General features: G+C 27.4%; 1 protein-coding gene across 4 annotated transcripts in view; it reads left to right on the top strand.

Annotated features, from left to right (window-relative positions):
• The window catches only part of LOC111029948, a 100,769-nt gene that overhangs the window by 54,153 nt on the left and 26,004 nt on the right, over positions 1-20,612 (top strand). Inside the window, exons 2-3 of one of the 4 annotated variants that reach the window (XM_022309210.1) lie at positions 5,670-5,800; positions 8,726-8,768. The exons of 1 other annotated variant lie outside the window; for it this stretch is intronic. The gene's annotated coding sequence lies outside the window, so the exon portion shown is untranslated. Of the gene's footprint in view, positions 1-5,344; positions 5,801-8,725; positions 8,769-20,612 lie in introns of those variants that run through there. 2 more of the 4 variants (XM_022309209.1, XM_022309207.1) reach the window with 2 other exon arrangements.

Below are 20,612 nucleotides of genomic sequence, written 5' to 3'. Positions count from 1 at the left end.
TATGTGTTAAATTATGTATTTTATTTAGATTATTTCAAAGTATATATATACGTGCTGTACCTTTATCCCTTGAGGGTGTTAATTACTGCAAATAAATAAACAAACAATTTTGTATTGTTAAACTCTTTTAGCTTTAAAAACTCACTGTCAAAAAGAATGAACATTTTTGAAAATATTTTTAAGTTCACTTATTAACTATATAGGTACCTAGGTACTTGTTCAAACTTGTTTTTTTATTATACAGTGTTATTTTCTAAAGACTTCAAATCATATATTCAAAATATTTATGACTTTTCGAGATAAAAAATATGATAAGGGTTTGGTGTTAAAATAACCACCCTTTAATCTGTACCATACTCTATAGAATATATGTATTATCATCTTCTCTTTCATAAATTTTCTTGCAAAAACTACGTTAAAACATTAAAACGCAAATAATCTATACAGCCTCAATGTTTATACCTACCTATACAGCTCTCACGATAAGCAAATTATAATGCAAGTATAACTATGTTTTTTCAGCAATAATAAACAAACAAGGTTATATACTTGGAATAATTTTTTTCGAAAAACTGTTCAGTCATAATTTTGTACATAGTGTTATCACGCTTATTTGATTATTATTTAGGCTCAGCGAGCGCACTGTGCTGTACGAGAAAAACTCGTTCATCGCTCGAATATAATAAGCGCCTTAAAGTTTTGATAAATAGCTAAAGTCTTTTGGTGGACTAAGATATAATCAATAAAAACACACTATAAAAACACCTTATACACACGTGCGCTCGTGTATAACGTTTCATATAAGTTTTATGTAAAATTTATTTTGAGTGTGAAACTACTCGGATAAAATTGCTTTTGACTAAAAAAATAGATCTATAATTGAATTGTCTTGTACGGAACCATTGAATGTGGAAAAAAAATCAAGTTTCCTATGTGCAGAGTGCAGGTAATTCTTTATAATTTAATATTTATGCACCTAACACTAGTATAGGAATTGCCACGTCACTATTATTTTGTACTTATCTATCGGTATATATATTATTATGTATATAGATACTCGAGTGAAACAGCAGGCAAGGCGAATCAAATCGAATAGTAATACGCCTCGTTTTCGTTATTATAATATCATACGCGTATATGGAGTGCTATATATATACGTGCAATATAACTGAGTTGTCTGCTATAATAATAACAATACATATATATAAGAATTCACCCGCAAAAGAATCAACAAATAAAATTCTAGAGCGGAGGTGGAGAGGGTTACAACAACCCCACCCCACACTCCGGTTGTTGTGCCACCAACACTCCGTGTGCACACATTATACCTACCATCATATATATATATACATTATACATATATATATAATAATAACACAGAAGAAACATATGCGTAAGTTTCACGAACGTGTACACTTGAAATCACTCGATTTGCGTGTGCGTGTGTGTGTGTGTGTGTGTGTGTGAGTATGCGTGTGTGTGTGTGTGCACCAACGTGACAGAAGCCTAATAAATTAGAACCTCGTGCGTGGAATATAATGTATATATATAAACAGCAGGAGGAGTCGAGACAACGCTCGCGCCGCTCAAGTTTTGGAATTTATATATTATATTATAATATTTGGTCCGTCCGCTGAGCATGTTGTGTATATATATACAAGTGTGTGTGTGTGTGTGTGTGTGTGTGTGTGTGTGTGTGTGTGTGTGTGTGTGTGTGTGTGTGTGTGCATTGAGTTAGTGTGTACGACGTGCTTGCGTGTACATACAAAGGGAGAGACGACGATGCCCCAAAAGTTTATCAGACTCGGGCGCGCTACTTTGGGCGGCGAGAGTCTCTCGTGAAAAATCGGCGAACCGTGCCGCAGTGTAATAAATTGAATCTTATAAGGCGAGAGTTATACGATATTGCTGCAGTATTATAAGTGTACATTGTTACTATATCGATTGGGCGACGAATGAAGTCGATTAAAATTATATTTAGTGACGACATTTTAATTATTACATAAACATTACCATTTACTATGAAAGCAGTATAAATATTTCATAATAATACGATATAGTTCGTTTAAGCTTGTGGAAACGTGCGAATCACCTGTATTTTTTTTTAATAATTGCAGGTAAACGCTAAACAAAAAATTACGAAAAAACGGTATTTTCTCAATTTTTTTACTTTGTTTTAATTAAAAAACAAAAAACCATTAATACTTGAAATTTTAATCAAATATTAATTATTATATTATACAAAGTAAAATGTTCAAAGTTTTTACAATATTTTTCCCTCATTTAAAAATAAAATATGAAATGTTTTCTATAAATGTTGATGAAAATAGATTTCTCATACCTAAGTCACAAGCATTTTTTCTGAAATTAAAAAAATTAGTTGAACTTAAATCCACGTCTTTTTTTTAATATGTGTTCGGAGTTCAAATGTTAACACAATTAGATAAAGAAAAATAACGATTTTTAACTAAGAAAGTTATTTTGCTGTAATTCAAAAGTATTATTCGTAAGTCGTAACTATATTAAACATTGGCCATTACGTTTATTATATTATCATATTTACACAAATATATTTGTAAAATGTTTGTCCATATCTACCTTATATCGCTAATGGCAAATCATGGAATATAAAATTCCTTTGGAAATATAGGCTGATAGACCATTCTTTGCTCAACATCATTTTTAATCACGTACGTTTTTAATCGTATGCAACGGTTTATCATTAAATTCATATTGAATATATCTATTACAGTGACCTACTCAATGGCGGAGGGCACTCGACACCCTACTATACAGCAACAGCAGAGTGGGTTACACATTTTTTTTTCAAGATTTCTCGTCAATTTAAAACCTTTTTTTCACCACTTAACCCTCTTTTTAAGCTGTCTTAATGAAATACAATGCGTAATGTCTATACGCTTGCGTTTCTTCAAAACGGCTGGAATGGGAATTTTCGCGAAAGTAGCATGTACTCTCGTAACCACTCTCAACTGTGGAGTGAAGCGTAATCGAATCGTTGAATTATGATCTCTAACAAATTTGGATTTGAATGTACCACAAACTAATATATATGTATATACTCCTCCAGTCAAGTTTTTTTCCCTTTTTTCACATTTTTAAGTCATTTTTCATTTTTTAGGTTATTTTTTGTAGTTATTGGGACAATTTTAGATTTTAGAGCAAGTATTAAGCCCAAGTTAGAAAACAAATTTTATTTATTTAAAATCTAACTTTGGATTTGGACAAGTAGTAAAAAATCATTTTAATATTATTATTGTTTGGTTTTTGTTGTGATTAAATTTATTGCGTTCCAATAAGATTTACAATTTGAGTGTTATATATTGATAAAACAATTGCTCTTTCAAACGTACGCGGATCATACACGCTTATGAAGTATTATATTTATAAATTGTATGGAATAAATCCGATAAACAAGATTAAATTGACATAGACATTAGACCTATTGATTGACGTGTTTATGATTGCAGTTAAAGGAACTATTGTCAGTAGTGATTCAGCATTCACGGTCACCGTTTAACTGATATTTTTCAAATTTTATATTTTAACGATTTTAACATGCCGAAAGCAAAATCGTCTGTAAGTATAGCCGCTTACGTAGTTATGTAAGTGAATACGGAAACGATATTTTTTTCTAGTGATGGTGAAGTGTTATTTTGTAAAGTGTGTGATGTTAAAGTTTCTACATTGAAACGATAATACAGTAGTTAAACAACACGTAAATCGAGAACAACATACTCGGGGAGTTGAGCGACAAATAGAAGAAAAACCAAAAACTCAATTATTGCTGACTAATACAAGTAATACATCAAAAAATCGTCGTTTAACTTGGAACTATGTCAAACATTATAATCAGCTAATATTCCGCTTACTAAATTAAACAACGAACATTTTCGAACATTATTAGAAAAATATATTAAAGTTGATATCCCAGATTAGTCAACTTTACGTAAGAATTATGTTGAATTATATGTTACAATGATACAATGCAAAAAATTCGAGACTACGTTGGAAATAAAAAAAATTGGGTCAGCATGAATGAAACAACAGGCGTCAAAGGGCGATACGTGGTAAGTGTCATTATTGGGACTTTGGAATTAGAAAATGCTGGAAAAATATTTTTTCTGCATACTGCAGTTTTGGAAAAAGCAAATAATTCAACAATTGCCAAAATGTTTGATAAATCTATGTTTATGCTATGGCCTCTTGGTGTTAAACATGATAACGTTTTACTTTTTTTATCTGACGCGGCTCCATGTATGGTAAAAGCAGGAAAAGTTATACAAAACCTATACTCTCAAATTATACACGTAACTTGCATTACACTGCGATTCATAGTGGCCAAAGAAATTAAGACAAATTTTCAAGATAAAAATAAATAAATAAATTTATATCAAGTATTAAAAAAGTATTTCTGAAAGCGCCATATCGAGTACAAATTTTTAAAACTATTGCTCCCGGAATTCCTTTGCCACCTGAACCCGTACTCACGCGCTGGGAAACATGGATAAATGCAGAAAATTATTATTGTGAGCATTTGTGTGATATAAAAAAGTGATTCTGGAATTAGACAAAAATGATTCAGTCGCGAATTGACTTGCAATTGAAAACGCGATAGAACAAGTGTTAAAACCTAGTTTGGAAACAAATTTAATTTATTTAAAATTTAACTTTAGATGTATACCTTCAGAAATAACATAGTTGGAGACGTCCGGGATGTTATTATCTGAGTCAATTAAATGCATAAAAAAATTGAGTCTTTAATCCAAAAAGCTCCAAATAAAATCGGACAAATAATAGCAACCAAAATGGAGAATGTCGTTTTAAAGAATAATGGATTTAAAATTGTAACGAACATCTCTGAAATGCTAGATAGCAAAAGCACAAGAGGAGAAGATATTCCAGGAGGTCTAACTACTGATGACATGACCTACTTCAAGTATGCACCCATAACGTCCGTTGATGTCGAGCGAAGTTTTTCATCATACAAATATTTATTAACTGATCGACGTTTTCGTCTTTTGTTTGAATACATTAGACACATTTTAACTGTACAGTGCAACAACGCAATATAAATTTAATTAATGAGTATATTTCCAATATAATTTTTTTTATTTATATTCTACTTTTAAATTTATTTTTAATAATTTTATGTAATGCTTAAAATTTAAATGTATACTATTGTTTATTATTTTATTAATATTATAATCTATAATTCATATTTTAAATTACTATTAAACCTATTATCACTCCCATATCTATAATAAAAATTATTATTTATAAATACATTTTTTTCACTTACTTAATTAATTTTTTAGATCATTTTTAAGGTAATTTTTTGAGTTTTTGGGGCATTTTTGTGTGTGTTTTTAGGTCATCAACATCCTAACTCTAGTAATAAGTATTATCCCTCACTCTTTTTACTATAATTTTCTTCGTTCATACTTCAAGAACTTAAACTTTAATTTAAACGCTTTGTTCTTCTACATTTTTCACACTGGACTTTTCCATGAGCCGACCATCGAGTATCAACCCCAGACCCCTCCACCATACCTTCTTTATTACGCAGTTTGTTGAAAAACCCTAAAGAGTTGCCCATTGTATTTTATTTAAGTTACTAAGTTCTACATAATACATCAAATATTTTACAGATATAGTGTGTAGGCAAAACAGAAATAAAACCAGATGAATAAACTTTGCTGCATAGTAAGTTTCGAGTGCACCTCGGAAGTGATAAATCATTGAATACGAAAAATAAAATTCCGAGCAAAGGAGACGTAAGGTAAATCATCATTCATCATATATTATTTCTTAGATTTTAATTACAAAATAATTTACAAATGTTCATGATTTTGACTCATTTTGTCAAAATTTGAACTTCAAATAATTTAAACTTTATAAAACAAAATGTCGTTCATTGTACCTTTATACATTATAAGTTGCATGCCACCAGATGAAATATCTGCAACGTAAATTGAGGAATCATAGATATGTTTTTGGGTGTAGTGCAGTGAAAAAATATCCATAGTATCATGTTAAATTTTGTAAGAAATTTAATTTAATTTATTTTAATTATTTTTGATTTGAGTTCCTATTGCAAAAAGCAAATAATATCGAATTAGCAAAAAACAATTAGAAAAAAAAGTTATAGCCAGCTCAAAAACGTGTCTATGTTAAAAAAAAATGTTAGTAACAACACCTTAGACTTTATGAAGAATCTTGTTTTAAATTTTCAAGCTTTTTAATTAGACATTAAATTTTTCAACAAATTTAAAACAACTACCTGAAAATAGCTTTAAATTAGTCTAAATATTTTTAAAGCAAAGTAAAAAAAGTTTTTCTAAGTATAAGAATATTCCTAGTTTCTACAAATAATATTATGATTTATGAGTTCTAAAATAACCTATGAAGAGGAATCGTTATTTTACGTGTGAACGTATTGTATGATAATATTATAATCGATCATCATTTCGATACTAATGTTGTCAAAATTTAAACTTCAATTACACATAAAAAATGTATGTTGCTTTTCGCACACATTTTTTTTTTAATTTTAACATTTTAACAAAAAAAGTACAAAAACAAGTTTTTCAACAAAAATTCCAGTTTTTTCAACTTTATTTACCCCTTGGCCCCTAAAGAACCAAATAGATCCTATTTTCCAGATATAAATTTGTGATTTGTTTTTGTAAACTACATGTTCAACCTACAGTACCTATTACTGTAATAGGAAATTAAACGAACTATAATAATTAAGATAAAATTCAAATTCAACTTCAACACATCTATAAATGCGACCTACTCAATGACGATTGACACTCGAAACTAGCTACTTATATGCAGCAGAGCAACTTCCTTGGTTTTTCTTTAAATATCGTATCAATTTAATTCTTTCTGCATACATTTATTCTCGTTTTATCTTAAATTAGTGAGCTTATAGTTTCTATAGGTCACAAAGTTTATATTTCAAATAGCACGTTTAAAATTATTTTTACGGTCACAACCTACATGTATTTGGTAATTAATAAATCTGTCATAATAATTTTAAGTCTATACATATAATACTAGAGCTGATATTGCCTATTTATAGTTGTATAGTTTTATACAGAGTGTAATATAATTTGAAACGTAATAAAATTAATATTTCTACAAAAACTACTAATAAGGCTTTTGTTTTGAATAAACTTGTTACAACTTTAATATAACTTGTGGTTATATAGGTTTATACCACCTGGTTAGATACGTTGCTCGCATAATACATATTGAAGTTTACATTAAAAACATTTCAAATTTATAATGGCGTAAATATACTATAAGGTAAAACACTACGAAGTTTTCGAAAAAATAAGTCAACATGCCAACGGGTAGAACTTCGTCGTGTTAAAGTTGAGTAACGCCAAACGTTTCAAAATCAAGGATGTGCTTGATCTCCTGCAAGGATGTATGCTTATGTAATAATAACTTGCCCAACATTATTTACCGATACAAAGTTGGCTCCTTACAATTTTACCACATCGGTCGTGCATATACCGCATATTATACGAGTATAAACGGGTTGATCGCTAGTTTGCAGACGCCAGATTGTATATAAGGGCTATGTTTAAAATATATAATGCACGTAATAGTCTTCAATTTATTCACTAAGTTTCCTTAAAACAATATTGGATTTTTTTTAAATTTAATTTACGAAGAAGATTATACAATTTCGGTTTAAATTGTTGAAATTTCATACCTACAACGAGTAGTTACGAACTTATACTTCCGTCATCATCGTAATACCAAGGATGTTAACTAGAGTTTGAAAATTAATTTTAAAACGTAGGTAATTAACTGTAAAGTATGTAATTATGATAAGTTAATACTTTATAGGTACCTATATCCTTAATTCGCTTGGTAATTCTAGAGAGATAAGATGTATAAGACTAATAAATAGTAATTATATACCTCATTTTTATAATACTTTCGCTGCAGTTGCGTTTGCCGTGAGATGCTTTCTCGAACTATTAATGCTTTAAGACATAGTAGTTTGGTAAAAAAATGTATCATCAAGTTTTTTATTAATTATCACTGATAATTCACAGCTTAAAACGTACTATATTGTTGTGTATAAAGTATTAGCAGTTACGTATGTAAACATAATTCACACTAGAATCGTGCAAGGGATGTGATTAAATAGTATTTGGTATATATTAGTTAGACTTTTTGATTACGTTTATAAACGATTTCGGGCACCACATCCAAGTCTTAGGTGAAGATGTGATATTTATTTGCCTAGTATCATCCCCTATAGGTACAGGTACCTACTTGTTATATCAGTTATATATATATATATATATATTTGACTGAGAAAATAATAGTGAAAACCAAAATAACGTAACAAAAACAGTTATCATTCGGTGATAATACATTTTATTCACGATCGTTTTTGTCTTGAACATTTAATATTTTTTTTACACGAACATACCATACGCATAAAAGTATTTCATTGTATCTAAATAATGATTTCCATTAATATGTACATCCGGGCTCCAGTGAGCATGGCTCATCATTATTGTCAAATACGGTAACAAGCCGCCCATGAGATAAACTATAAAAAAAAAAAAAAAAACTATTAAAACTATTATTTATATATAAACTGATAAGGATTATACGCACATGTATTTGTTAGACAGGTGTGTGCATTTTAACATATTATTTTTGTGTTTAGGTTTACTTATTGAACACCGTAGACGCCTAGCAGCAATAATAAGGTAAGTTTTTTATGTCTTTATTATATATTTATATATATAATGCGTACAGAAGGCACAACGTGTGATATTTGCAAACAAATGGAATCGAAGCTTTGTTTTATGTAAATATTTTGCAGTTATAATAATATATTAGCTTAGTGTATTCACATTTCGACATTTCGCACACACTGCAGGTTATTTCATAGTGTCTTTATATTAGTTATAAACTTATATCAATAAACAAACACTGACGACTATATGTATATGGACGACCTGACAATAATTGTAACTACTGTTAATATTGTTACAATCTCCGAATATACTAGCTTATGATCTCCATCTTGACGAAAGCCCTAAATCAAAAAAGGATATATTATTTACTATTTATTTAGCAATTAATTTACAGAAAACACACACACACCATGACTTCAAAATTTAAAGCGATGACAATTTATTATTACACGCAATTATTAATTGTCAGATAAAATAATATTCTTGGTAATCATTACTATTTGACATTTGCTTTAAAATATTATAGTCTACATGTGTTGTCATTTTATATAGGAATCCGTTCAATTCCTAGTTCCTATAAAAAAGAAACTCATTCTCTTCTTCGTTCCTCTAAACAAGTATCTAACTCTTCACATATGTGTATACATTTAATACTTTATAAAATTATTTTATCATATATCTTAAATATTTTAATTTTAAGTACAATTAATGTGCATAAAATGTTATTTCAAATACTTCTCAAATAGTAAATAGATATAGGTACTATACATTTACTAATCACAACACCATCAAATGTGAATAAAAAATTGGTACATTAGTAATCGAAATAAAAATCACTGGTAAAAAAAATACAAAATTACTCACAAACACATGCAAATTATTAAAGAATTATTTTGTTTCAAACTGCAATATTATGTATGATTCTGCAAAATTAAATCTCTAAAATAAATCGTTTTTAAGTTTCTTATTACATTTTGAAGATAATAATATATAGGTACGATATAAGAATTAAAAACTTCAAATGTTACCTATGGTCGTGTTCGGTGTAGTTCCGTAGTGTGTACATTTGATAATCTATAATATAAGGTAAGTAATTATTTGTATTATTTGACGTATATCGATCATTCGAAATATTTGTATATTATGTTTTTAATTGTGAGTACCTAAATTCATTAACTATTTTTGATAATTATTATTATTCGCATTTGCATTATTTGAAGTATTTTAAATATTTTCATATGCTATATTTTTAACTTTGAGTACCTAAATGTTGTTTGATAATTATTTTTATTTTATAATCTAAGATTGCATCTATATAAAGTTTGACTTGTAAAAATACCCCTAATAATATTATATTTATTCTATTGTCAAAATATTATAGGAAATGTAATGTTTTTAATTTTCAATCCTTAGCTTTACAAATTGAAAATTGTCTACATTTTAAGTACACCTTATAGGTACAAGTATATATTTGTAATTAAATATTGATAATGTTGGTAATTACCCTAATTAGTGTTTAAAAAAATATTTCTTCAATAATTTGCATATGTTTGCAAATATGGATAGTTGTAGTCTGGGGATTGTTTTTTCCAAGGTCTGGGAATTTTTTTCTGGGGTTGTTCGTCGGGGATTTTTTCCTGGGATTTTTTTTTTTGGGAAACTCGTTACATTATATCATGCATGTGTGCATACAATACCTACAATATATCAATATCTACAGGTACTCGTATGAGTTACAACACTTACCTACGCGGTAATATGGTGTAAATCACAACTAACATCACTCGAAATAAATTACAATAATTTATTATTTTCACCGCTGGTGTCTATAAGACGCATATAACGCAAACGACGATGATTTTATTATTTGCGTTTGGCATTGTGTTTATACATTTTTTAGTTTAAATCAATAAATATTCAATTTTCAAGACATCAATCGGGATATTACTGTTATAATATTATGTAATAGGCGTTCATAGATTAAACTTTTTCACTATTAAAGAGAATAGCTATAAGTAACTATAAGGGATCGATCCTTAAACTTAAGTCAATATATCGAATCAACTAGCCTCGATGTCCCCAAAACGTCTGCCTCATTCTTTTTGCTGCAGTTTGAAACTGTTTGATATCCTTGTTTGAAAAACTTCACGAATGTTTAAATTTATTTTTATTTTTTCAATTAAATTTAAAACCTGACCTTTGATTTCAAACTGTTAACCCAAACGCTGCTTGAATATCGTTATTCTTAGAATATTTTGTTCAAAACCCAACTTTTTTAATAACGCAGTACTAAATATTATAGCATTTATTACATCTGCCGGCACAGTAATTTTATATTGTTAATATATAAATAGTACCTAGATACTTTATTTTTGAACTATCATAAAATTGATGAATGCAAACTGAATCGACAATAGCTCAGAATCCAAAATAAATACGATTTGAATAGTACATTAGTACCTATATAATATTTATACGTATAATATTGTATGTGACATAAAGTTAGTATATTTATAGTCTAGTAGTTATAATTTCAAACTCTAGAAATGTATGGGCTTGTGTTACACAATGTGTCAAGTACTTTAAACGTGCATTACATAATATTTAGTAAAAAATTATTTTTTTAAATCACATTAAAAATAAAAATATAATTTTTTAGTTGGTACTTATAAATTATAATATATTTTTTATTATGTAATTTCAATTTTAAAATGACCTGAATTACTTAAGAACTCTACGAAAATCCTCTTATTATTATTCAGTCCTTTGACTTTACTCTTTAAGGGTATTATGTTACATTGCGTATTGTTTACGGCAATTATGGTTCTCCATTTAAAACCCACTTGTCCTAGATAGGTACTTGGTTTTCCGCAACTTTATATTTTATATAATCTGAAATATTTATCATATTATTATATTTTATAAATGCAACGATTAATTATGTTTTTATTCAACACTTCAGCAGTTTAGCGTATCCTTTAATCTTTTTTTGTCATGAAATCGCGGAAAATATTGAAATGTTTCATTTATTAGTTGTCATTAAGTTTTTATTAGTGATTGCGCTTAAATATCGCTGGTTGGCGGTAATTTATATTTTTAAAAATTGAATAAATAAACTGTAACTATTATATTCATAATATTTTTACTGTTTTTAATGATTCTTACGAAAAATGATCCACCAATAATTATCGCTTTAAAAAACTATTTTTATGAATGCAGAATGGACAACAGAATATGTGCTATAACTATAAACTAGCAATTTAAGCGTTAAATTGTGTAGCTAAAATGTATCGTATTAATGTAATAATATTATGTGCTTAACGCTATTAAACCGATACCTATAATTTTTTGATAATAAATTACGTACAGCTGTTTTTGGTCACGAATTTATTTAGGACGTAATATTGTGTAATAATTCGTGGCATAATGTTAACGACGCAATAATTTTCCATTGCATATTATAATTACAATTGATATTTTTTTTTATTATAATATTAAATATATAACACTAAGTATAATATGGTATATTATGTTATTTAAATTTCTGTCCCGTCGGGTGTTAACAAATCAATAACATCGTCATGAAATTTTTTGTTGAAATTGCATCACAAAAATATTAACTTATTGTATGATTTTAATATATATATGTATTATAGTATATTCTACCGCGTTGACGTAGTTTCTCGTCGTTATGCAATATACGTTTAGTAATTACTTATTGTTATCGGTTTTATACGCTAATACACTGCTCGTTAAGAGACATTAACAGATTATGTTCGAAGCGACCACGCTGTAAATTTTTATTACTGCTATTGATGTCGCTCATATTATGGCAGTACTTATTAGACACAGCCCACTTAACACGATTTTCAAATATCAAAAAAATAAAATATGGATTGTCAAAAAGTATATAATACCTACCATAAACAAATAATTAATATGCAAAAGTACTTAAGTATTTTTTAAAATTACACAAGCATATTATTACATGCTAACATTTGAACAAGCGTTCAACATGAAATGATTTATGGTGAAAATGTATTATTTAAGGTATTTATTAGTTGTATTTTCTAATTGTTGAATTTCAATATTGATTTTTGAAATAATCCGGAGTCATTCATCTGTAAATAGTGGTTTTGTATGTACACCTCCGGCATTAAGTAAGTAAGTTATAGTTACAAATGGACAAATTAAACTTGAAACCAATCATAAATCATTGCTATAGGTAGAGCTAGGATTTTGATGACTTGAATTTTTTTTCTTTAAGTGCTATACAGTAAAACTAAATTTGTTCCGTAATATAACACATAACAATGTGTAATTTTTATTTTCATTTTTTTTGCAACTTGTTGCGTTTTTTGTGCTGAATGCAATTTATTGAATTTTTAAGCTCATTTTTAAAAATATTACGTTCTTTTTGTGTATTTAAACTATTTTTTGTTTATTTTAAGTTTTTTTAATATGTGTTGTAATGGAACTCAATTAATACCTATGGTACCCTTATAAAAATAGTACCTTTGAACTATATCCACAACATACTATGATATTATCGCTGGGATACCCGTTTTCGTTAAAATTAGTGTCACCTGTCGGCGAATCGGGAAAATTGAAACTATAATAATAAAATAATATTGAAAATATTTTAAAACTGGTATATTTATCGGCAAACTGAGTTGTCAGCCAATTGGGATTCGGCAAAGTGGAAATCGAAAAAGTAATGTAATTAATTAAACTCATAAGTCAACTCAAATTTTAATATATTTGTTTCATTGAATTCTTAAAAAAAATTGTTACCTTTATTTGTGTAACATAAAAAATGAATAAATAATAATTAATAATTAATAATAATATTTATTTTAAAATTCAATTTTTTTCGCTCATTCGAATACATTTTTTGGTCAGTTTTTTAAGTTAATGTTGTAGTTAGGTCATTTTTGCATATTTTTGTAGTGCATTTTTGTGTATTTTTTTGGTCATTAAAATCCTAGCATACTTATAGGTAAGAAAAACGTGTGACTTTATGTAGACAGATGTACCTGCCTTTATTTATAATATTATAGTTTATATATTTTTCTATGAGTGATTTGTTTTTCTATTATTAATACTGTATACTAATATGAAATAAATCTTTTTTTAAAAACAGCATTTTATATAATAGACTATTTTAGATGTTTTTGTTAACTTATAAGCCAATACCGACGTATAAAGAAAGATGTTAATATAGGTTCATGAAATAAAATATTAAAATTAGTAATATTTGTATGATATGCATGTTCAGACCTTAGCTATAAAAATTTAAAATTGTATGAATTTTTAACTATAAAATAATTTACATATTTACTCTTGTAACTTTGACAAACATTGTGAACGTTTGAACTTTGAACACTAATAAAAAGAAAACCATGACTATAGGTAAGATTTCCTACGGTTTTTTTTAATTTCGGTAAGAACAACATATGATAAACCCAGTATAAAATCTAAGACACATTTTTCTCAAAAACAAATGTTTTTATCATACATAAATGTAAAAAAAACTAAAAAACTTCCCAAAAAGAGCCAAAATATTTTGAAAATTGTATCATGTTTAGGAAATCCTACGAAAAAAAATATTCGATGAATAATTGAAGGCTCATATTTTTTAATTACAACAAAATAGCTTAAATAGTTATTTTCTGTTTGTTTATCAAATTTTGTAAAAATGTTAACTTCAAATAACTAGATATAGGTATTTACTTTTGACCAACTAATGTAAAGTCTATTTAGATTTAACATGGTACCATAAAGGCATAAACCACCCTCATCGTTGAAGATTGAGGCATTTTTACTGTTGTTTAAGGTGACGTGAGATAAATCAGACACAAAAAATAAACATCTTTGTAAATCCAAGACATTCGAAACCAGTGGTGGATCCAAGGGAGGGGTTAAAGGGTAAATACCCCCCCCCCCCCTTGAGCTTATTATATTTAAATTTTATAAATTTATTTTTAAAAAAAATGTCGGTTGAATTTTTGTATGAATAGTATTTGATGGATATATTTTTATTACCCCCCCCCCCCTTGATGAATTTCTGGATCCGCCCCTGTTCGAAACTCCACTCACAATCAAAAGTTCTTTAAAACGATACCTAAATATAATAATTATTAATTAACTGATAATAATGCAATATTCTATTATTTTCTGCTTATTTTTAAACAAAACAAATTTCAAATTATTTCTAGACAATATTTGTAAATATAATACATAACAAAATATTATACTAACAATTTTTATTTTATTTTTTGTTTAATAAATATATAGTTTTTTATTCCGTACTTTAGGCTTTCGTGCGTATAGTTATATGTATGAACTGTAATATGTAGAGTAAAAATAATTGAACTTTATAAGCTTTTTCATAATATATAATATTAAATATTTTCGATTTCTCCGGATGTTCCTTTAGCTTTAATCTAATATTACATACGCTCTATTATTATCTACCGATTTCCAACCCATTACTCTTCAATGATATTCTCTATTCATTTCTAATTTAATCCCAGTAAATGTATCTATCAATCATCTTCTCGCATTCCCCCGCTGCTATACTCGTTATATATCCCAAAGAAAACATGTTTCTGTTAATATTTAAGTGCCCATAAATTTCTCCGTATATTCGCAAACCATTACCCATTTATCATGCAAAATCCCATACGTAATCTATAGAGGTATCGGTAACCGATTTGGTACTACTGAAATTAAATAAACTATTATTATTATTATTATTATCTCCAGCCGTTTGGTATGAAACGGGTAAACGAATATTCATGGGTGACGTAAATATAACGTTTTTAATTAAAATATTTTATTAATTTAATTAAAAGTTCTATTTAATTTGATCAAATTCTGAGAATAGTAAAGCATATAAATAAAAAATAATCAAAATAAATATGAATTATAACAGTAAAATATTGAAAAATACGCTATTAAAAAATATGTTTAAAAAAAAAAATTATAATAACAAAACTTGAAATTGATCATAGACTTTTGGTTTTGGTTTAGCATTTCTATTATTTTACTAGAATAATTATACACCGTACACTCTTTCCACCTATATAGGTGTATAAATTATGTATTATGTAGGTGCACGTTATACAATGTTGTATTCGACGTTCGATTTAGCGTGACTAAGCTTTAACTACAGGTACAACCATTCTGGTCGATTTTTATTACCACGGGGTTTATATGATCATATTATAAGAATATATTATTATGATATTATATGCAGGCTTTTGAGGTTATTTCAATTATAAATTATATTCAATCAATGTATCTATGTTTGAAGAAACACAATTTCAAAATCTGTCGATACATTTCTTTATCAATTTTGATGAATTTTACTGAAAAAAAAAATACTATGATGTAGTATGTATCTATTCAAAAAAAACAACGAACCAATCTAACCTATTTAAAACTCTTGGTATTTGTGCTATCAATGCACTACATCGAACTTTTTTCGATTTTATTAGTATAACAATCTACAATTATAAGAAAAGCAAGTTCTTTCAACTTTTAAGATAGATTAGATATATGGCCCCATCCCAGACTTTGGTGAGAGATAAATAATATAGTTTTCCGTATAATCGTAATTTACCGAAAGTGTGTTATAATATCAAAGGCGTTATCTAGAAGGGCGTTAGAAGAGGTAACATTGTGGGTTGTTTTTGGTATCAAATCTTGATCTGTTCGGTACTTTAGGGGGCAAAATATGAAATTTCCAGTACTTTCCATATAAATGTTGTGAAGAACCAACAAAATAACAGCGTGCAAACTAGAATATTCATGGAATGGCAGTTTTTGATGAAATTGATTTGATTTTTTTCTTGTAATCCAGAAATTAACAGCCGTAGAAACTTGAGAAATGTTCACAAAATGTATTTTTTAATAACATTTCCTAGACGTAATATAATTTTAAAAATATTTGTGCTCTTTTTCTGATACATATTTAAAGATAATTGAAATTATTGCTTTTTTTCTATGTATTTATATGTTGATCTCAATTTTTGTTTCTCGGTCAGAAAGCTTATAATTCAATACAAGGTTCCTCATATAAGTTGTTCTCAAAGTAGTTACAGAACAGTCGAAAATACAAAAACACACCATAAATGAATTTCACAATAGCATTTTAACGTTTACTAATAATACATAAAATAGAAACCAATTGAATTATTCAACAAAAACGTATATTACAGACTACAGTACAATTTACTGTACCTAATTCAATTTTTATATAAGCTTACTACCATCCAATCTATAACGATGTTTTGAATATTTTATTAAGATTTGTCTGCCCAAAATGTACACTCTTCTAAGCCAACTGCAGTATATTATTATAATATAAATTTATATTTTATGATTATTTATAGAAATATTATGTGAAACACTTATTTTTAAATAACTTTACATTTAAATTTTCAGTATTGATATTTTAAGTATAGGCATGTCTATCATTAATATTTGTGAAAAAGATAAAAAAAATAAAATATTCATTTTTTATCGGTCGATCCTCAAAAGTTAAATCACTAAATATTAATCAAAAAAAGTTTGGCCACTCCTGCTATACAGTTTGTAAAATATATTATAGTAACGTCCACAACAGGCAACTGCAATATTGCTCGGTACTATACGCGCAGCACAACACACGTCTGAAGATTTTTTTAGTACAAGACCAAAATGATCGGCGTGTAGGTTTGACCGTGTTCATGGTTACCACCGGATGCGTTATTGAAACATCCGTATCCTACGGGTCCACACGAACAACCGTCACCGCCACATTGAGTTTGGTCATGATTTTCGACTCCGTTTGGGACTATTGTGGTAGATGGATCTTGGATTTCCGTTTCTATTGTCAATTGTCATCTGAACCATACTATATGACCTGGAAAAGTAAAGTTTAAAATGTTCATACCATATATGTCTACCTTATAATTATCTGATTTTCTGGTTGCTCTATCAATGTTTGAATGTTTGGGTGGCATTACTGGCATTTCAATTAATTTCCAGCACTTAATGTTGATTGACAGTCAACAGATGATTATATGAGATGTCCAATGATTCCTATTTCAGTTGTGTGTGATATTCAAAAATCATATGAGTGAATGAAAAAACTGTAATAATAAATATTTTATTATCTGCATAACTAATGGCAACCCTGCGTGACCCGTGACATAAGACCATGAAACTTTAATATCCCAAGTACAAGAAATCTATTTAAAATTAAGTTTTTTATACAATATTTATAAAACTTCCATTTTTAAATCAAAAATGGTCAAATATGCAAAATATGCAACAAACCGTTTTAAATATAAACTTGTATTGTTATGAATTATATTAGTTATTACTACTCAGCTATATTTTCGACAGTTACTGCATAAACATATGTCGACTACTAGAAGTCTCTAACCCTAGTTCTGACCATGAATAGTAAAGATAGTTTTAATTTTCATGGTTCTGAATAATGCTATTATTTGGGATTTTGAATGATTTAACGTTTTTACTTTTTAGAATCTCTGAAATCTAGATTTGGAATTTCGATACAATTTTTAATTAAAAACCATTAGTTTTAAAAATAATGTATACCTACACTCTGGCAAACAGAGAATATTATAAAATCTGTATTGTGAAGTATCAATATTTATTAAAACATTTTAGGGAGTTAAACGTTTAAAAACATTTTATATTACGCAATAATATCTTGTTTTTAAAGCAAGTGAAGCAAAACGAGTTGCCTGAAAAATATAAGATGTCAATTCAGGCTTTTCACCTTCTTTTGTTTGTTTGAAATATAAATATTGAGAAATTACATAAAAGTTTACACAATTGAATATAGTGTAAGCAAATGTTTTAATAAAACAACAACTTTAAGATAGTAAAAACGCTAACTCTTCGAAGTATGGTGAAGGTAATTAATGATTCGTTACGCCGTAAATATAGAATTATAATTTCTACTCTTTATAATACAGCCTAAAAACGAAAACATTGTTTTATTTTAATAATAAAGGGTTTTTTTACCTTTTATAAATAAATAAAAATAACACACTTTTTTCACTTTTAAGTTTTAACGAGTATTTCTTTTTCGGATTGCTCAAGACATTGATCATGGTCTGCTTGTTGGATAGCGTCTAACGGTTCAACTATAACGTTCGCTAAAAAAAAAACTTTGAAACAAAAGAATTAATTTTAAGGTCATAACAAATTGACTTACTCAACGTGTTATCATTTTCATTTTTCTCGTTAGATATTTTTATGCCATAGCCCCCAATAATAAAAACTTAAATATTTACCATTGTATGATCCTAATTGTATATTATATTTGAAATATTCATCAAAGTAAAAACAATACATTTTAATTATAGATATCTGATTTAAAATTATTCAAATTTGATAAATACGTCCAACCAGATATATTTAATATACTTATTACACGTATTATCTTATATTATATATTTAGTTAAAATACCTATACAAGCTTAACTAATTATCAGTTAGTAAACCATAGAAAAATTTTTTTGGTTATAAATTATTAGACAAAATAAATTTTATTTTTATAACTTAACGTTTTTGTGTCATTGTTTATTGTTTTTCAAATATATTAATTACATTTATTTTATTATTATAATTGCATCCAAGGTAATTTACAAGAAAAATCTACTAATCGATAATTAAATGCTGTCGCTACATTACACAAGCACATAACTTGCACTTGTGTTTGTTAAACTAATAATAAATAATAAAGTTCAATCTAACCTGTAGAATGTTGTCTCCTAGTTATCCAAAATCAAAATAATTGAATTATGTTGATTCCACGAAAAAGAACTATTATTCAAGTGAATTTGTAAACATATTTTATAATTGTCGTTGGTTTAATTTTTTACCAAAATTAAAGTTTTGACAGTGAAAATTTGTTTAATTTGACATATAATAAGTTGCTTAGGCATATTAGTAATTTATTTATAATAGTTTAAAAATATCTTAAAACGTTAATTGTAATCGTATATATAGTAGGTTAACTAAAAATCGCTGATTTGTATTTATCATAAACATTAAAGAGTAGGTTCTATAATTATAAATCCAGCAATAAAAATAATGTGTATTCGTAATTTATTAGATTAATAATAAAAAAAAAAAAATTAGAGTCCTATAAAAAGTAAAAAGCTTATAGCACAAATGGTTTTAATGATTTTAGCAAAATAATTATACCAAAATGATATAATTGACACATTTATATACTCGTATACAAATGCTATTTTCTTGTCCTCCGTATGTATATATTTTCATTAATTATTAAAAAGTAAATACAAACATATTGTATAACATATACGATATACTACTCACGTTTTTCCATATCCCCTCGTTGATTAAATGTAGGTACCTATCGTATTTTATAATAATGAAAAATAAAGTTTGCAAAAAATAAAAATATCGGGAGTTGTTTTAAATTGAATAATTTTACTATATAGACCCGAGTACCCGACAATACCGTTAATTTACAATGTTTTTTTAACCATCGAGTATTTAATATTTATACGTTCCTAGTAGATACAATTAGATGTGATCGAAAAAAAAAATGTTATAACGATTGATAAATTTTAACAGCATACTTCTGTAATTTAGTATTCGTATTTGGCTATTATTGTACTGTACAGATATTAATTATTACGTAGCTTTTATATGATGCTATACCTATACTGCAGCAATCATAAATGGTAAGTACCAATAAACATATATATGGGCATTGATTATAAATACGAATTTTATATTGCAGTGAGATATCTGTGTACACTGCAGTACAGTATAGGCATGGGCATAGGCACGGTTTAT

The sequence above is a fragment of the Myzus persicae genome, unplaced genomic scaffold (assembly GCF_001856785.1).
Source record: "Myzus persicae strain clone G006 unplaced genomic scaffold, MPER_G0061.0, whole genome shotgun sequence".
Lineage (NCBI taxonomy): Eukaryota > Metazoa > Arthropoda > Insecta > Hemiptera > Aphididae > Myzus > Myzus persicae.
Note: the sequence above shows the minus strand (reverse complement) of the source record. Positions and strands in the feature narration are given on the sequence as shown.